At 54.5% G+C, this 17218-nt stretch overlaps 1 long non-coding RNA gene across 1 annotated transcript; it reads left to right on the top strand.

The window, feature by feature from the left end:
• The first annotated feature begins 450 nt into the window (after nucleotides 1–450).
• LOC108520982 (uncharacterized) lies at nucleotides 451–3998 on the top strand. Its single transcript, XR_001883082.1, has 3 exons — nucleotides 451–2588; nucleotides 2727–3168; nucleotides 3736–3998. It is a non-coding gene; the product is annotated as an uncharacterized LOC108520982 (long non-coding RNA).
• The last annotated feature ends 13220 nt before the right edge of the window (nucleotides 3999–17218 follow it).

Consider the following 17218-nt stretch of genomic DNA (forward strand, 5'->3'; position numbering starts at 1 on the left):
TTGCACTTCCTTCCTCCGGTCCCTAATCTGAGGACTGCTGGACTGGAGACCTGGCAAGTCCAGTGTGTACCTACTCTTACCCCACTGGAGTCCTGATGTGGCGGAGGCCTGGTGGAAGGGACGGCGGTATTTTCCCTTTTAATTTATTTAATGTTTTGTCTTAAAAACAGCGGGAGGGTAGGCAGCGATCTTACCTGTTATTAAGTTTCCACCCCCACTGCCATCCTCTTAGCTAGAAGAGCCACTGATTTTTTGTTTTTGTTTTTGTTTGAATGACCTTTCCTACTTCCCCTCCCCTACACCGTTCGAAACCCCACTGTGGGGTTTGACTGACCCGACCTGGGGTGCTGCCAGCACGTGGACGCTGGCCCTGGCGTGCCTGGTGTGCGCGGGGACGGCTGTGCGCGCGTCTCTGGACGAGACCAATTTCTACATCGCGCGGCCATCCCCGCGGACAACGTTTGCAAGGCGGGCTGAGGGTGGAGGAGGTCGCGGGGAAAGCGGACCGAAGGGAAAGAAAAACCAGAAAGACAATTAGGATTTGTCCCGGTGCCTGAACTCTTCCCCCTTCCCTAAAGGACCCTACCAAGCCGTGGCGGCGGGGACGCCAGCACCATTGAGGGGGCTTCCCTGGGTCCACAGTCTCGCGCTCCGCGGTGCAGAATGAACTACCAGTGGGCGCTATTGATGGCGCCGCGCTCGCGTCCTCGCCCGGATCACACGGCCCCGCGTAATGAATTCGTCCATTGAAAAACATTACAGGAATACTGGAACTTGCGGAGGAAGTGACACTTGACCCTGCAACCCGGGCCCCGCGGGGGCGGCCGCTGCCTTTCAAAATAGCAGTCCCCGAGCAGCGCCGCGCGGCGGTGGCGGGCCGAGCCCTCCGGGGCCTCTCCGGGTCCCCTTCCTCGCCCCCACCCCCGCCTTGCTCGCAGCTTGCCTCGGTCGACCCCTTCCCGCAGCCGCGTTTTAATCAAACTCACTGGGACGGCCCGGAGCAGGCGCCGGGGACAAGAAACGCCGCGCCGGCGACAACGCTCGAACCAGTGGAGCCGCGCGCCCCAGCGCCCCCCTCACTCGCGCCCCGCGTGCTGGAACCCGCACCTGGCCCGCGGGGAGCCGGAAAAGCGGGGTCCCGGCCCGCCCGCAGGGATGCCCCTGCTCCCGCTCCCCCAGCTCCAAGCGCTGCGGCTGAGAAACCCACTCGCCCGGCCTAGCCCCCGCCGGAGCCCTGCACCGTGGCGAGCCGGAGGCTGGGGAGGGGGCCAGAGAAGGGGAAGACAGGGCATTGCGCTTCTTCCTACCCTGGGACAGCGCCTGAACTGGAACTGGGTGCCGGGGAAACGACGGGAAGAGCTGACGGAGAGGCGGAGGGAGAAAAGAAAGGAAAAGAGGAAGAGACGAGGGAGGGAAGAAACGAGGGAGGGAAGAAACGAGGGAGGGAAGAAAGGGATCCGGAGTGACCCGCCCTCGGGCCTCCGCGCCCGTGAAGCTCCGCGCCCTCGGCAAGGCCACGCTTCTCCGGCATGGGAAGCCAGGAGGCAGCGGAGCGCGGGTCTGGGGCACCGGGGACATTGACAAACATAACTGGGGTGCCAAACTGGGCTTCTTAATTTCGAAGCCAGGATGGGCGGGTGTGGCCGGGGGCGCGCGGTGCCAGCCAACTCGGGGTGCTTTCCCTGTGGGCTCACACCGGCAGCGCGGACCCGCCGAGGCCGCGGGGCCTGCAAGTCCGTCGCCTCCTTTTGTTCTGGCCTCGGCTGTAATTTAACATAAAATGCCTGTTAGAATCACTGCTGCTGAAACACGCGTTTCTCCTTGTTTTGCCACCAACTAACAGGATTAGCCAACAAGAGCGAGATTTCAAATTAACCATAAAAATTACAAATTGCAATTCATTTAGCTGCCCACTTACTACATTAAAAAACATAAATAAATGAATCTGCGTATTCAGAGGGCTGAACGGCCCGCAAGGAAGCGAAAGCGGTTGAACTCAGGCCTCCGGGTCGGAGTCAGGGCTGTGGCGCTGGCGAGAGCGGGCCGCAGCGGAATTGGCACCATCTTCCGAGGGCCCAGAAAGAGGCAGCTTGGGTCATTCGAGAAACCGAGGAGGAGGAAGGAAGCTGCGGGGCCCAAGCATTTTTAGCACCTGTATTCTCCCAGGGGAGGGACTGTGTGGGGGAAGAAGGGTGGGGCGCGGAGACAGGTCTAGAGGGGAGAGCACTGGTTCTAATTCGAGTTCGTCGGAAGGAAAGGTGAGAAAACCCAGCAAACGTGCTTTGCAAAATTCTGGGGAGGGGTTGATTCTCGTGTGGTGCCTCGTGTGTGAAGAATAAGACACTGGCGAATTTTGCAGTGAATTTAGAAGAGGCCCTGGCTGAATTACTAATTCCAGTCCATTTGCAAGAGCCCTTGCCTTTTTTGTTTTGTTTTGCTTTTAGGGAAGCAGGAAGGCCCTTCCCCTTGTGAAGCCGCGATGAGCATAAAACCCCGTTTGTGCATTGGAGCTTTTCGAGTTACGGGTACTCAGAAATCTACAGATTCGTCTGAGCAGTGGACCTGGCGGGAGGCATGGGTCAGCGTGGGTGAGCAGAGCGGGAATCCCCCCTGCTGGGGGAGGCGGATGTGGGCGGGAGTATTCGATCTTCCCCTTTGGCCAAGCATTACCCAGAGGGAAACACTCACCACGCTGCCCACTCACCAGTTTTATTTTTTGTTTTTAGTTCTAGAGTTTTCGTTCCTAAACTGGCTGGTCACGGACACACGCTTTCGTCTCTCTGCAGCGGGGACGCGACCCCCCAGGGGATGTGGAGTTGCCCCCGCAGCGCGCGGTCGGCAGGGGGCGCGCTGGGACACCCTGGCCGCGCCCACTCCAGCCCAGACGGCCCCGCGTTAGGGCCGCGTGGGGGAAGCTCCAGCTTCTCTCCGTGGGAGAAGCGGCCCCGCAAGTCAGCCTGAGACCGCGGGTTTCTACCGGACAACGTGGGCATCTGCCGGGGACTTCCCTGAACTGGAGGAATGCGCGCCCCCAGGGAGCGCGGGAGGCCCAGGGAGCGCCGGAGGACCTGCAGCCTGGGGCGGCGTGCGTGCGGGGCCGGGGCATAAAAACCGGAGCTGGTTCCATGCAGTGTGTGCGCCCAGCCCCAGTCCAGGCGCTGTCCCAGGGTAGGAAGAAAGTGCGCGAGGTGGCCCCGCTTGCACCCACGAAGCGCGCCCTACTGCTTTCCGGACGCGCATTCTCCAGCACCCGGGGCACTCCCCGCCGGCGCTCCTGCCCTAAACTCTCGGCTAAGTCCAGAGCCGGGCGTGCCTTCTCCCTAGAATGTTCTCGAGCAAATCGCAAACAAGTAGTCCTATTCCACCCGAGCCTCATGCCTCCACGGGTAATGCCGGTTAAGAAGGCCAGGGGCGAGGGGAGGTGGGAGCAAGGCCAGGTGGGCGCCTAGGGGTGTCCAGGGCACACTGGTAACGCTGGCCGCGCTGTTCCGCGCAGCCTAACCTTTCTCGCCCTCCTGAACCTGCTCACGGCCAGGGCAGGTGCAGAGGGCGCCATGCATCGGGAAGGCCGGGACGCGGGGGCGCAGACTTTTCCAGAAGTTCTGTGGGACCACGGGGCGGTTGCCTCACACGGGCGAGGCCTTGGCGCCTTTGTTGACCCCCAGGAAACCGTGGGCAGGACGCCTGGACTGCCCCCATCTAGCTGTCCCAACCTGTGCTGCCTCTTTACCGCAGGGGAGAGGAGAGCCCAGCCTGGACCGGTGCAGCGCGGTCGGCTCGCCTTGGAACAGGAAATGAGGGGATGGAGAGGGTCACAACGTTGTTTTCCTGTTCTCCTGGCTGGATTTATCATTCTTGCACACCAAGCCAAAACATGCAAAGGGAGTTTGTTCTTTCATTTGCCTCTGCCAATAACCGCGGATCAGACTTTCATTCCACTCCCCGCCCCACCCGCCCTGCGTTCCCAGGTACAGAAAGGGCGAGAGGCCTTTGTTCCATCCACTGACAAGAAGGGACGGCTGGCCCAGCCAGGGTCCCCACAGGTGGGATGGGGCCTCCTGCACGCCTCTGCAGGTTTGAGGGCTGCTGAGTTAAACCCCTCGCAGAGGGGCTAGGGCCATCCTTGGGTTGTGATGGTGTCCGATTGGACTCCTAAATGGTTCCTTTGAACCTTGAACCAGAATTCTTGCAGAATCCTAGCAAACACACCCAGACCTTGCAAAACAGGGCTTTAGGGTAGGAGTTGAGGGGTCTGGCGATGACCGTTTGAATGCAGCATGAGTGGATTCCTAGCCACCACTTGGTGGGGCGCACAGTGTCTGGGGACAGGTGAAATTAGTAGCCACCCCTGTAACAATGACTAACTTCCACGAGTGATTCCGGCAGACCAGGTGTATTTTCAGCATGTTTTGTGGGTGATTTTATTTTTATTTATTTATTACTATTATTTTTTGAGACAGAATTTTTGCTCTTGTTGCCCAGGCTGGAGTGCAATGGCGTGATCTTGGCTCACTGCAACCTCTGCCTCCTGGGTTCAAGTGATTCTCCTGCCTCAGCCTCCTGAGTAGCTGGGACTACAGACATGCACTACCATACCCAGCTAAATTTGTATTTTCAGTAGAGACGGGGCTTCTGCATGTTGGTCAGGCTGGTCTCGAACTCCTGACCTCAGGTGATCCACCCGCCTCGGCCTCCCAAAGTGATGGGATTACAGTTGTAAGCCACTGCGCCTGACCTATTTTATTTATTTACTTTTTGAGATAGTCTCGTTCTGTCTTCTAGGCCAGAGTGCAGTGACACGATCATGGCTCACTGCAGCCTTGACCTCCTGGGCTCAAGCAATCCTCTCACCTCAGCCTCCCAAGTAGGTAGGACTACAGGTGCACACCACCAAGCCCTGCTAGTTGTTTAATTTTTGTAGAGGCAGGGTCTTGCTATGTTGCCCAGGCTGGTCTTGAACTCTTGACCTCAAAAGATCCTCCCTCCTCAGCCTCCCAGAGCATTGAGATGACAATCATGAGCCGTCACAGCTGGCCCATGGGTGATTTTATTTATTCCTCAAGATAGGTGCATTTATTATTTCCATTTACATCTGAGGAAACTGAGGCATAAAGGGGCAAAATAACATTTCCAAGGCTACCAACTGGTAAGTGGCCAGCATTTGACTGAGAAGGTCTGTCTCTAGAAACCCTGCCTCTGCTGCCCCTTCTGTGTCTGAGTGTGGCAGTCAGACCCCAGAGGGATTCCCGTACCTGTAAAATAAAAACAATCAGCTGGCCCTGCTGACTTCATTCGGGAGCGAAGCCCACGCTAAAAAGAGATCGGGTGTGGCCACGCAGGAAACGCTCTTGCTTTCTTGCTTGCCTGTCATAACCTGAATAATCTCTGCACCAGATCCGTGTTTGTCTCTTCCCTGCTGTAGGTCACTGTGGCCTTGCCCCTCAGAACAACAGAGCAGTGAGCAGCGGCCAGACAGCGCTCTGCACTTTGATGAATTTTAAAGTGTTGGAGTGCTCACGGATGTCCGTCCGAGTTTCACAGTTAGCCAGCTGCTGAGCTGAGCCGAGCCGAGCTGAGCTGAGCCGAGCTGAGGGTTGGCAGGGTAGAGTCCTGTGGGAGAAACACTGCTTGGATCACAGAGATTTCTGTGTAACAAATCCTAAGCAAGCACTTGCTGTGGCTAAATGCGTATTGTGCCCGGTGAGTGGGGGATGTGCAGATGGGGGAGTCCCACAGCCCCCAAAACCAGCTACAACATCCACGTTTTACTCAGGCAAGGGGCCCTCAAGCACTGCCTCACGCTGAAGTGCTGCTTCACGTGAATGGAACTCAGGATTCTAAGCCAACAGGCTTATCTAGAACTTTCTGCATGTACCAAAGCAGCCTGCTTCCATCTCACTGCCTCCTTTCCACTGTTAGTGTTCTGCCGAGGCTTCTCTTGGGCTCTACCTCTCCCTGCCCAACGCCTGAGAAAGGCCTGACGGGTGCTGGAGGCACTGGGGGCGCCTCTCCTTTGGATGTGCTTCCCACGTAAGGCAGGGATAGGGAGACCTGTCTGTCTAGAGAGACATATGTTTATATGTCAGAGAGAAACACAGCACCTGAGCTCTCTAACCATTTCCTGCAAGACCCCCTCTTGACACACCTTAGTTTCAGGGCCACACTGCCTGGCACAGCTGGTTCCCAGTGTGGACCTGTCTCCACTGCCAGCCCCTGCCCCACCCTCTCCACCTGAATCCTGATCCCTGATGAGCAAGAGAGGCTGTGCTGCCTCTGGCCCTCACAGTAAGCCAGCTGGCCTGGGGAGCGAGACTCTCTCTGCCTCCCAGCACTCCACGCTGCAGTTGCTGTTTCATCTTCCATGGGTGTAAAACACCAAGCAAGTGACATAGTGACATGATACAGAATGACCTCCCTGTGCTGGCAGTGGCACCACAGAAAGAGGAAGACTAAGGGCCAGAAGCTGCCTGTGCAGACCACCATTATGGAGCCTGGGAAATGAATCCTAGAAAGATTACCTTTTTTTTTTTTTTGAGATAGGAGCTTGCTCTGTCGCCCAGGCTGGAGTGCAGTGGCGTGATCACTGCTCCCTGCAGCCTGTGCCTTCTGGACTCAAGCAGTCCTCTAGCTTCATCCTCCCAAGTAGTTGGGACTACAGGCATGCACCACCATGCGTGGCTAATTTTTTAAACTTTTTGTAGAGACTATGTTGCCAGGGCACTATGTTGCCCTGGTTGGTCTTGAACTCCTCAGCTCCAGTGATCCACCTGCCTCCAGTGATCCTCCCACCTCTGCCTCCCAGAGTGCTGGGATTACAGGAATGAGCCACTGTACCTGTCCTAGAAAGATTAAAGGATCAACACTCAGGACCCCAACCACAAGCCCAAAGAGGAAAGCCTTGGCAGATAATAGCAGTAATGACAATAATAACCCACGGCATCGTCAGGCATCATGCAGCTCTGTGAGTGCAATCCCACAGCAAGCCCTAAAGGCGTAGGCACTCTTCTCATCTTACAGAGGCACCCAGGGGCTTGGTGACTTTCCCAAGGCCACACAGCCTGCTAACTGTGCTAAGTGGTGACCTGATGCCTTAAATGGTAACCACACCATCTGGCTCAAAACCACTGGCCAGCACTGCCTCTCACAGAGATGCCTGTCCCATCCAATGTGGATAAATGAGCACAGAGAAGAGAGAGGCTGAAGGAAGGCCCAGCCACCCACCCAGCTGCAGGATCCCTGCTTTTAATCCTCAGAACCTCCCTGTCCCTGAGGGCAGATGTAACAAAAGAAGGTTTGAATCTTCTAGTTTTATCTGAAGGGACACAGCTGGCCCCGAACGCCGTTCACCCAATAACCCACATGGGAGAGATTCCAGATGTTGTCTTAATACCCGAGCCCCAGCTCCCACTTACCCTCTTTCCTGGGCTTTGATCTCATGAGTCTTAATCCCTGCTGGTGACCTGGCCTTCATCCACCTGTTTCCGTCCACTATCTGGGCAGGCAGCAATGCCAGCCTCTTTGGAATTCTTTGGCCTAAACACCTGTTCCCAGCAACGATTCCCGTTCCTGAAACCTCCGGCCTTCCCAAGGGATGGCACCAACACAGCTGGAGTAAGGCTGTCACTGCTCCCTCCAGCAAATGTCCCCAAATCATCAAAAAAAAAAAAAAAAAAAAAAAAAAAAGGTAAAGCTTAGTTAATACCCTGCAATTAAAAGTCAGGAGATGTGTCTGTTTAATAACAAATTAGATGATTTCTTCCAAAGTGGACAAAATATGATTAAAAGTTGAGAGTCTTATTACACATTGAGAAAATTTAACTCCCTACAAAAACAAAGAGTTTTGCTGTAGTTCATTCCAAGGTTTTGCAATGCAAACAACCACCAATGAAGACTTAGGAGCCTGCCTGGATGGTGGCTTTGAGCATGGGCTAAGCACCCAACAGACTAAATTGGAGCTCACTAGCCTTGTGGCTCTGTCCTCCAACCTCTCTGAGTCGTATTCTCTTCCTTCCAAGGTATAACCACAGATGCTGCGATGATGCACGAGAGAAACTCTTGGGGATGAATTCCTGTCACTAATGTTAGCTCCTCTCAGTCACTCTTCTCTTTAGACTTCAGCAAGACCAGCGGGGCTCAGTCATGCCCATCTGTACCCACAGCTCTCAATCCCAGGTCTAGGGCTTAGGTCAGGGAGAAGATGAAATGAGCCCAAGGGGGGAGGAGTAGAAATAGGGGCACAGGGCAGAGAAGCACAAGGCGCTGGGGTTGGGAGGAACTGGTGCTGTGGTCCCCCCTTCAGCTCTTTCTTGGAAGGACACTCAGGAGTGTCCCATGGAGATACCCACGGTGTGTCTGCTCCTGCACAGCCCCTCTGGATGCTGATAGAGTCTGTTTAATGTTTGACCTGCCTCACGGGCCTTGCTTCACTTTTCCTATGCATCTGGCCTGTCCTCCATGAGCTCCGCAGCCAAGGTGCATGGTCTTTGAATTTCTGTGGAGCATGCCCTTCCCATCCACGTTTGTATCTTGACAGTGTGGAGGAAAGAGGGCAGCTTCCTTCCCCTGGCAGCTGAGCTCTGAGTCTCCTGTACTGGCCTGTCTTGAAAACTGCACCTGAGTTTCTTGTATAACAAATAGGGTTCCAGATTTCAAAGCTTCATAGACCACTGCCGGGGATGGGAACAGCCTTGAGAAATCACCTGCTTCGAACCAATTCTCTGTTCTCTGAAGCCACATAAATGGATGCAGCATCAATGACTTGATCTTTTTTTAACTGCACCCTCTGCAGGCAGAGAAAGGGGCAGGGCTGAATTCCACCTGCACGCTGTCCTTTGCTGACCTTTGCAGTCCGTGCAGGCAAAAGGTGCAAAGTCCCCGTGGGTGGGGCAGGCAAGGTGCAGAGGGCTGTGGGGTGGGTGGGGGTGTTAGTCCCTAAGCTCATAGGTCCCCAGATAACTGAGAGCTGACTCAGTGCTCCCTGGTTTGGACTTAATGTAGTCTAAAGAGATGAAAACTCCTGGTAAGTCTTTCCCCGGCCCTCCTACCTCTGTGGTCACATCACCCAGTCACCACTGACCTTCTCTGGAGAAAAATAAACCCCAAACTCTTGACATTCAGTTCACCTAGAGTTGCAAAATTAAAGTTTAAACAGGAAGAAGCATTCACTGTGAAGGGAAGGCACCTGCAAGCCCTGGGATCTGGGCAGAGGGGAGCCTTTGAAGTTTCAGAGCCGGGTTCCTCATCACTCTGCAGGTGGCAAATGAATTTTCATTCAGAGAAAATCAAATCGCTTTAGAAGGTGGCTAATGTGGGAAGAAGATGGGGGTTAGATCACTGAGGTTGGATCTGTTGTGTGACACCTGAAATGGTTTTCCTGAATTCGGAGTGCCCAGGCCAGGTCTTTATGCACTTTGCTTTATTTTTTGTTTTTGAGACAGGGTCACATTTGGTCACCCAGACTAGGGTGCCGTGGTGCAATCACGGCTCACTGAAGCCTCCGTCCCCCATGCTCAAGGATCTTCCCACCTCAGTCTCCCAAGTAGCTGCATGCGCCACCACACCAAGCTAATTTTTTGTTTTCGTAGAGATGGGGGTCGTGCCATGTTGTCCAGCTGGTGTTGAACTCCTGAGTTCAAGTGATCCGCTTGCTTTGGCTTCCCAAAGTGCTGGGATTACAGGTATGAGCCACCACATCTGGCCCAGTCTGGTTTTTAAATGGAGATGACAATAAGCCTGGGGGAGTATTGGTAGGGCCTGAGCACCGAGCTGCCTCCTTCCCTGCAGGCCTGGTTTTTTAATATCAGTCTGGCAGCAGGTCCCTTTCCCCCAGGGAGCTTCACAAATCATAAAGTAACCAGAGCTCCTGAAACAGAAGGCCAGGTGGGACACACCGCAGCAGGAACTGGCTTACCACCATCCTGAGTCCCACATCCCAAGAGGCTGTTTAAATCCAAACACAGCCTATGCAGGTAAAGTCTTCATGCAGGTCCTGAGGTGGCCTCGCTCTCTGTGGACCCTGGGGCTCTGTGGCCAGTGGGCACTCCTCACAGTTGGTCTCTTTCTGGAGGATTCTCCCTGCTGAGTATGTGCTTCCTGAGGGCAGGACCACCTCTCAGCCAAGTCTGTGGAGTGACAGGGTGAGATGTGGATGGGAGAAGCCTCTGGGTTGGCCAGCCCTCAGCAGGCATCTGATTTCATGATCATCTGGGCTCTCTATGCATGAGCTGTCTCGGTGGTTCACTTGGGGTGGCTCAGATGAACTGCAGGGTGAGCTGGCATCTCTGGGCCTCCCTTAGAGCACCTCCAGTCTTACCCCGAGAGTTCTTGGTACCTTCCAGGTGCATTCAGCTTCCAGAGCCTGTGGAAGGGCTGCAGGAGGCTGTGCTCTGTGGATTTAATGAATGAATCTGAACCTCAGAATGTGACCTTATATAGAAATAGGGTCTCTGCAGATGTCATTGGTGAGGTTGGGGTGAGGTCACCCTGGAGTAGAGTGGGCCCTCAGTACAATGGCTGATATCCTTGTAGGAGGAGCAGAGGCACAGAGAGACTCCCAGAGAAGACAGCCATGCAACAGCAGAGGGGAGACTGGAGCCAAGGACCCCTGGGATTGCCGATCACACCAGAGCTGGGCCAGGTGCGGGGCGATCCTCCCTGCAGACTTCAGAGGGGGCGAGGCCCTGACATCCTTCTCTAGGACTTCCAGCATCCAGAGCTGAGAGAGAAGGAATGTCCACGGTTAAAGGTACCCAGTCTGGTGGTCACAGGAGACTCATACAGCGCTTGGAAGAGAGGGTCAGTGGACAGCCAGAAGGCAGCAAGGCCAGCAGCTCCAGAGCTGCCACCTCCGCTGTGGCGTCACTTTGCTTATTTTGGTGCCTGTGTGTCCTCACTTGTCTGCCCTGAGGGAGGCGAAGTGCAAAGACCAGGGGTGGGGGAAGTGAGTGAGGATGCTGCAGCCCACCCCCATTTTCCTTCCAGCCACTCCCCAGCCCCAGCCCCCACCTAAAAATACCTCCTGGGGCTGCCTTGGTGTTCTGAGAATGTCCGTGCCCATGTGGTATGGTCAAGTCATGTGGCCACAGGAGGTGATGAGGAGGAAGTTTAGTGCACTCAGGGCCATGGTGGGCGGTGCCAGGGTGGTCAGGAAGCAGCAAACAAGAGCAAGGGAGTGGCTGGGCAGGACTGGGGTTTCCGTGAAAAAGGAAGGGCAGGGAGGTGAATGCTTTAGGACTGGCCAGCTGGAATCATCTCAGCAGGTTTGGCTGTGGGTGGGGGTGGTCCCTAGTCACCCAGGACCTGGCCCTGGGATGGTCAGGGCAGGGGAATATTGCCCGGGTGGGGGGATCTTTAGGGCCGGAGAGAGGAGGTCTGCTGGCTAGTTGCATATGAAAAGGCATGCTCTCAGAGCCCTCGCTTTATTGGAATTGGCCAGCCCCTGGAGGGACAGGCTCTCCCCAGCCAGAAAGCTTTTCTAAGATGTCAAAACATAGTACACAGAAAATTTAGAAAATATATAAATACACACAGGTATTACTGTCATGGAGACCTGCAGTGAGCAGGGCTGCAGAGCCAGAGCTCACGGTCACCTGTGCCCCCGGAGTCCCTGGCATCTCAGGTGGTACCTTTGACCAGCACAACGTGGGCTGTGGAGCTGCAGAGCTCTGCCTCTCAGCGGGGCGGGCGTGCAGGCTGGTTCTGAGGGCAGCACAGCGGCTGCGGCAGGAGCCTGGCGTGTGATGATGGGGGTCTTCAATTACATTTGCAGAGCTCTGCTTGCAGGCGCCCACAGTGCAGAGACCGCAGGGGTCCCCGCGCCACCGGGCGCCCGAGGACGTGAGACTGCGCACCATCTGCCCGCTGCCCGCTGCCATGTCCGTGTGCTTGAGGCAGGGAAGAGCTCAAGCCAGTGACCTTGAAAGAGGGAACACAGCTGAGAAACATGTCAGACACCCTTCCAGGCTGGCAGCGCTGGCTGCACATCTGTCTGGAGTGCGTGGATGCCAGAAGTCACTGTCCATGGGGTGACAGCGCAGCCTGGAGCTGATGAGAGACTGGGTGCACACTGCACGTCTCCAGCAGGTCCTCACAGCAGGATCTGCTGCAGGCATCGGGGCGGAACTGAGACTGGACAGACCTAGGCTGCCAGCAGAGGGAGGGTCGGGAGGCCTGTCCCAGGGAGGCACAGAGGGGGTGCAGCAGGGCCTCCCCCAGTCTCTCCCTCACCTGGCGCCCCGCCTTCCCTCCTTTCCTCGCGATCGCCTTCCCTTCCCTTTCTTCTTCCCTTCAGAAGGAGGAGCTGTGGGCAGAGGGACTTTGGAAAGCATGGCGTTACTTACCTTTCTCACCTCTCAGGGCTTATGTCATCCATCCTCCTACGAATGATGAAAGCCATCATCCCTGCCTCCACCTGGGCCCTGGAAGAGAGCACTGAGTTAGAGAACAGGGAGGTTTCCCCTTAGCGTGGCCCCCAGGTCAGTTTTCCCAGACGGAGGTCCTCGGAAGATTGGCTTCTCTCGGTGTTTCCAGCAGGCCAGGCAGAAAGTGAGGGGCAGCTCGTGTTGGAAAGAGTTCAGGACTCGCCGCCACCGTGGCCTCTCCCGGAGGTGGTGGCATACATGTGAGCAGAGCGAAGGCTCCGAGCAGCCCTAGAGGAAGTACACATGTGTGGCTTTGTCTAACCAGACATTTCCCCTGGAGCCCTTTCCCCCACGGAGGGTGTACTGACGCCTCAGAATCTTGTGTTCTGGAGACCCCGGGGAATCCTCCCTGGCGGCCCTGCAGGGAAACGGTCTCTCGGTGCAGAGCAGCAGTGCCTGTGCTTTTCGTGTCTGTGAGTCACTCACCGAGCAGTCTTTGCCCAGTGAAAGGTTTGAGGAGCTGTTAACTGGGCCAAGTCCTGGGGAAGTGATGAAGTAGAGACAGTTTGTCTTCAGTGCTGGCCACCTCCCAATTTTAGTCCCTTCTTTCCTGTCTCCAGAGAGGGTTTCCTCTCTGGTCTCCCACCTGCTCAGGCATCAGTGTTCTGATTCTGCCCAAACTTTTCTCTCTTTTAAATTATCCTTCATGGCTAAGATGGGAGTACTTGTTTATACTAATGTGTAAATGACTAACCAGCTAATATTGCTTAAATTCTGTGTGGGCAGGAGGCTTTGCATAGACCTCTCACATGTCCTGAGGTTTGCCTTTAAGCAGAAGACTGTCTCCTCTGACAGCGTTAACTCAGTGCACCTGGTACACTTGATGAGTATTTAGGCTTGGTGAATACCTAGATGCACCAGGTCAGTTCTGGGTGAAGAACAAACACCATGAGCAGGACAGGCGGGGTCTGGAGGGTTCTGGAGCGGGAGGCAGATGCACCAAGGCAGGGGGAAATACCTAAAGACTGTTAGTGTCAGCACAGCATCGCTTCAGGCCGAGTAAGCAATGCCTGTCCAGGAAGTGGCAGATGGTGGAGTGTGGAGCAAGACATGGAGAGAGAAGGACGAAAGACGCTCAGATGGGGGCTCAGCAAACTTTCTCTACAAAGGCCAGATGACAAATAAAGGAACGGTGGCTGTGTGGGCCTCTCAGGGCCTGCCTGAATCATTGTCTCTGTTTTCTGACAACTCTTCAGGGATGTAGGCACCACGGTCGGCTTGCCTGGGGCCACCTTTGGCCCAGCTCCCTGGCTAGACGGTGGAATTTTGCCCACTGGAGGGCACTGTTTTTAGAGAAATTTCCTGGTTTCCTTCAAAGGAATTAAAACACAAATGTAAAACGTACTGATGGAAGTCCAGGCAGGAGGAGGAGGCAAGTTCCTGTTAGCAGCTGTGGTGGTGAGTGTCACCTTGTCATGCTGGCCCAGCCGTGCCATTGTGCAGTTAGACACCCATCTGGATGTTGCTGGGAAGGTATTTTCTATTTATAGAAAAGGCTAAGATGGGAGTACTTGTTTATACTAATGTGTAAATGACTAACCAGCTAATATTACTTATATTCTGTGTGGATAGGAGGTTTTGCATAGACCTCTCACATGTCCTGAGGTTTGCCTTTAAGGAGGACTGTCTTCTCTGACAGTGTTAACTCAATGCACCTGCTACGCTATTGATAGTATAAATAGTAGATACACTATAGTGTTTAACACCTATAACCAGTTGCCTTTCAGTAAACAGAGGGCCCTCCACAGCATGGGTGGGCCTCATCCAATCAGCTGAAGGTCTAAAGGCAAAGACTGAGGTTTCCCAGGGAGGAGGAATTCTGTCTCAAGCTGATAATGTAGGAACTCAGCTAGAGTTCCCCGCCGGCTAGCCTGCAGAACGCGTACTCAGGACCTCAGCATCAACTCTTACCAGACTCTCAGCCAGCAAGACTGTTCAACAGATTTCAGCCTCACCAGTCCCCACGATCAGTGAGTAAATTTTTGTTAAAATAGATGTCTCTCTTCCTCTTGACAAAGACATAGACGTATAGATGTGTGCACACACACACACACACATGCACACACACACACTCTATTAGCTTTGCTTCCCTGCAGAACTCTGGCCAACATGCAGCTTAGAAAATAGCTGGTAGTCCAAATGACGTATTGTCAATCATATGGGGGCATTGAACCTGCACACCGCAGGCGGGAGAGTCCGGGGCTGCTGGGCAAAGCAGTGTGGAGGGGGGCTGGAGCCAGGGCCAGCCTTGCCCCTCACAGCCATGGAAGGTTGTGCAGCCTGGCTGAAGGGCACAGCCTCCTGCAATTCAGGGACCAGGTGCCTCAGCCTGTCAGGAGGAGGGGCGAGGGGAACGCTGTAAGAAACCCTCCTTTCCCCTCCGCCGTCCTGGTGGTCTAGAAGGTGGCTCCCTGACCCCAAATACTAGGCCCATCATATGTTGTTCATCTGCTTTGAATCCAGATTCAAGTTCAGCTATCCCTGAGCGGGTTCCGTCCTGTCCTTTGAAGCCAGCTTTTCTTTTCTCAAGTATGTTCTACTGTAGAACTGAGAAAAGTGTGCAGGCCCAGGGTTTGTGTTCAGTGTGGCAGAGATGGCAGGTGTCTCTTTAGTCAGGGAACCACATGTTAGGGGCACACATTGCCATCTCCTCTGCAATTAGGTGAGGTCTGAGGGCTACACTTTGGAGGGTGGACGGTAAGTGGATGGAATCTGCTCTTGTTCCACCATCCTGTGGATTGGCAGTGGCCATCTGCACCGGGGGCAGCCTTGGGGACAGAACCCCAGTCATGCAGCCTCGACTTTTACTTGAGAGACAAGTCCCAGGCGTTCTACCCTCTGGGGGGCTCGCCTGGGGGTGTCCTGCCTGGCTCGCCAGCACCTCCTGTCTTCTGCATCTGCTTGCACGTTGGTGGGGATTCCGTGTTGGCTGACTAGTGAAATGGGGCCTGAAGTAGGGCACACTTGCTGGGTACCTTCGGGAAGGCGGGATTGATGGGGCAGTGCCAGGGCTCAGGTATGTGACGTCATGCCTCCCAGGTGCCCCCACTATTCCTTTTGTCCATCATTGTCATCATCTTCGCCTTGGGCTTTTGTGACCCGGGTGAGCTCCCTGCCCCATGGCCCTGCCTTCCCAGCAGGAGACAGAGTCTGGGCAGCACCGGAAACACGCAAGTCCTGGGATTCCCAACCTTCTGTCCTGCCCTCCGGCTCCAGGCCTGCAGCCTAAGCGGGACAGGAAGTGTCTGAGAGCATGAAGGGTTAGTGTGCCTGTGTGTGCAAGTGTGTGCATGTCATGTGTGTGCCAGTGTGTGTATCATGTATGTGCATGTGTGTATGAGTGTGTGCATGTGAATGTGTGTGTCATGTGTGTGTGTGCCTGCATGGCATATCTGTGCATGCAAGTGTGTGCATGTCTTGTGTGTGTGCAAGTGTGTGTGTGTCTTGTATGTGCATGTGTGTGTGTGTGCATGCCGTGTGTGTGTGCAGGTGTGTGTGTGCGCATGTCATGTGTGTGGGCAGGTGAGTGTGTGTGAGTCTGTGTGCATCCCGTGTATGTGTGCAGGTGAGTGTGTGTATGTGTGTGCATGCCATGTGTGTGCAGGTGAGTGGGTGTGTGTGCGAGTGTGTGTGCACCTACATGGTGTATCTGTGCAGGTGAGTGTGTGTGTGTGCACCTACATGGCATGTCTGTGCAGGTGAGAGTGTGTGTGTGCAGGTGAGAGTGTGTGTGTGCACGCACCTATATGGCATGTGTGTGCATGCAAGTGTGTGCATGCCGTGTGTGTGCAGGTGAGTGTGTGTGTGCGCACATGTGTGTGCATGCTGTGTATGTGCAGGTGTGTGTGTGCGCGAGTGTGTGTGCACCTACATGTGCGTGTCTGTGCAGGTGTGTGTGCGTGCGCACTTACATGGCGTGTGTGTGCATGCCGTGTGTGTGTGCAGGTGAGTGTGTGCACCTGCATGGCATGTCTGTGCGTGTGTGTGCGTGTGCGTGTGTGAGGATGAGTGTGTGTGTGAACCTGCATGGCATGTCTGTGCCTGCAAATGTGTGTGTATGTGTGTGCTTTGACTGGACCTTAATATGCCAAAATAGATCATCTTTTTAATTTAGTAAGAGAGACGGTGTTAATTTAGTGGGAACACAAAAGTCAGACCCCTTAAAAAAAGTCGGAGCTACCGTCCAGCCAACTGGTATTAGTTCACGTAAACAGCTGGGGTTGGCAATTGCAGACGGGTGGTCCTGGGGCCGAGATTACAGGATAATTGGCCACAAGAAAGATACTTGCTGATTGGTTCTCCTCAGAGCTGAGCAGCAATAAATGCCTCGTAGAATTATTATATAGAGGGAACGAATTTTAAAAATGTATGCTTCTCTGTTCTTCTCTTTGTCGTATGATTCTTCAAAAATAACATTCTCAAAAGCCCATCTTAAATATTTAACGAGATCATTCCTGATGAAAATCTAATGAAAGTTGGGGGCTTCCTTTCACGTAATGTATCTGCTGTATAATCCCAGGTGGGAAAATTCCAGAGGGCATTTGAGCCTCTCCTGTGTGGGCCAGTCTGTTCATCTTCTCTGAGTACCCCAGCCCCACACCTGTTGCAGGAATCCGAGATGTCTGTGTCTCGCCCTCAGCAGGGAGGCAGGACACCTAAGTCCAAGGATGGGGATCCCATTTCCTGGGGACCACAGTTTTCACCCCATCTCCCCTGCAAGCAGCTGGTTGGTAAGATCACACTTACTAAACGGTTTGGTTAGGATGAGGAGTGCAGCCAGGGGTCCCCTGAGTTCCAGT

This window comes from Rhinopithecus bieti, unplaced genomic scaffold (assembly GCF_001698545.2).
Source record: "Rhinopithecus bieti isolate Rb0 unplaced genomic scaffold, ASM169854v2 scaffold_50877, whole genome shotgun sequence".
Lineage (NCBI taxonomy): Eukaryota > Metazoa > Chordata > Mammalia > Primates > Cercopithecidae > Rhinopithecus > Rhinopithecus bieti.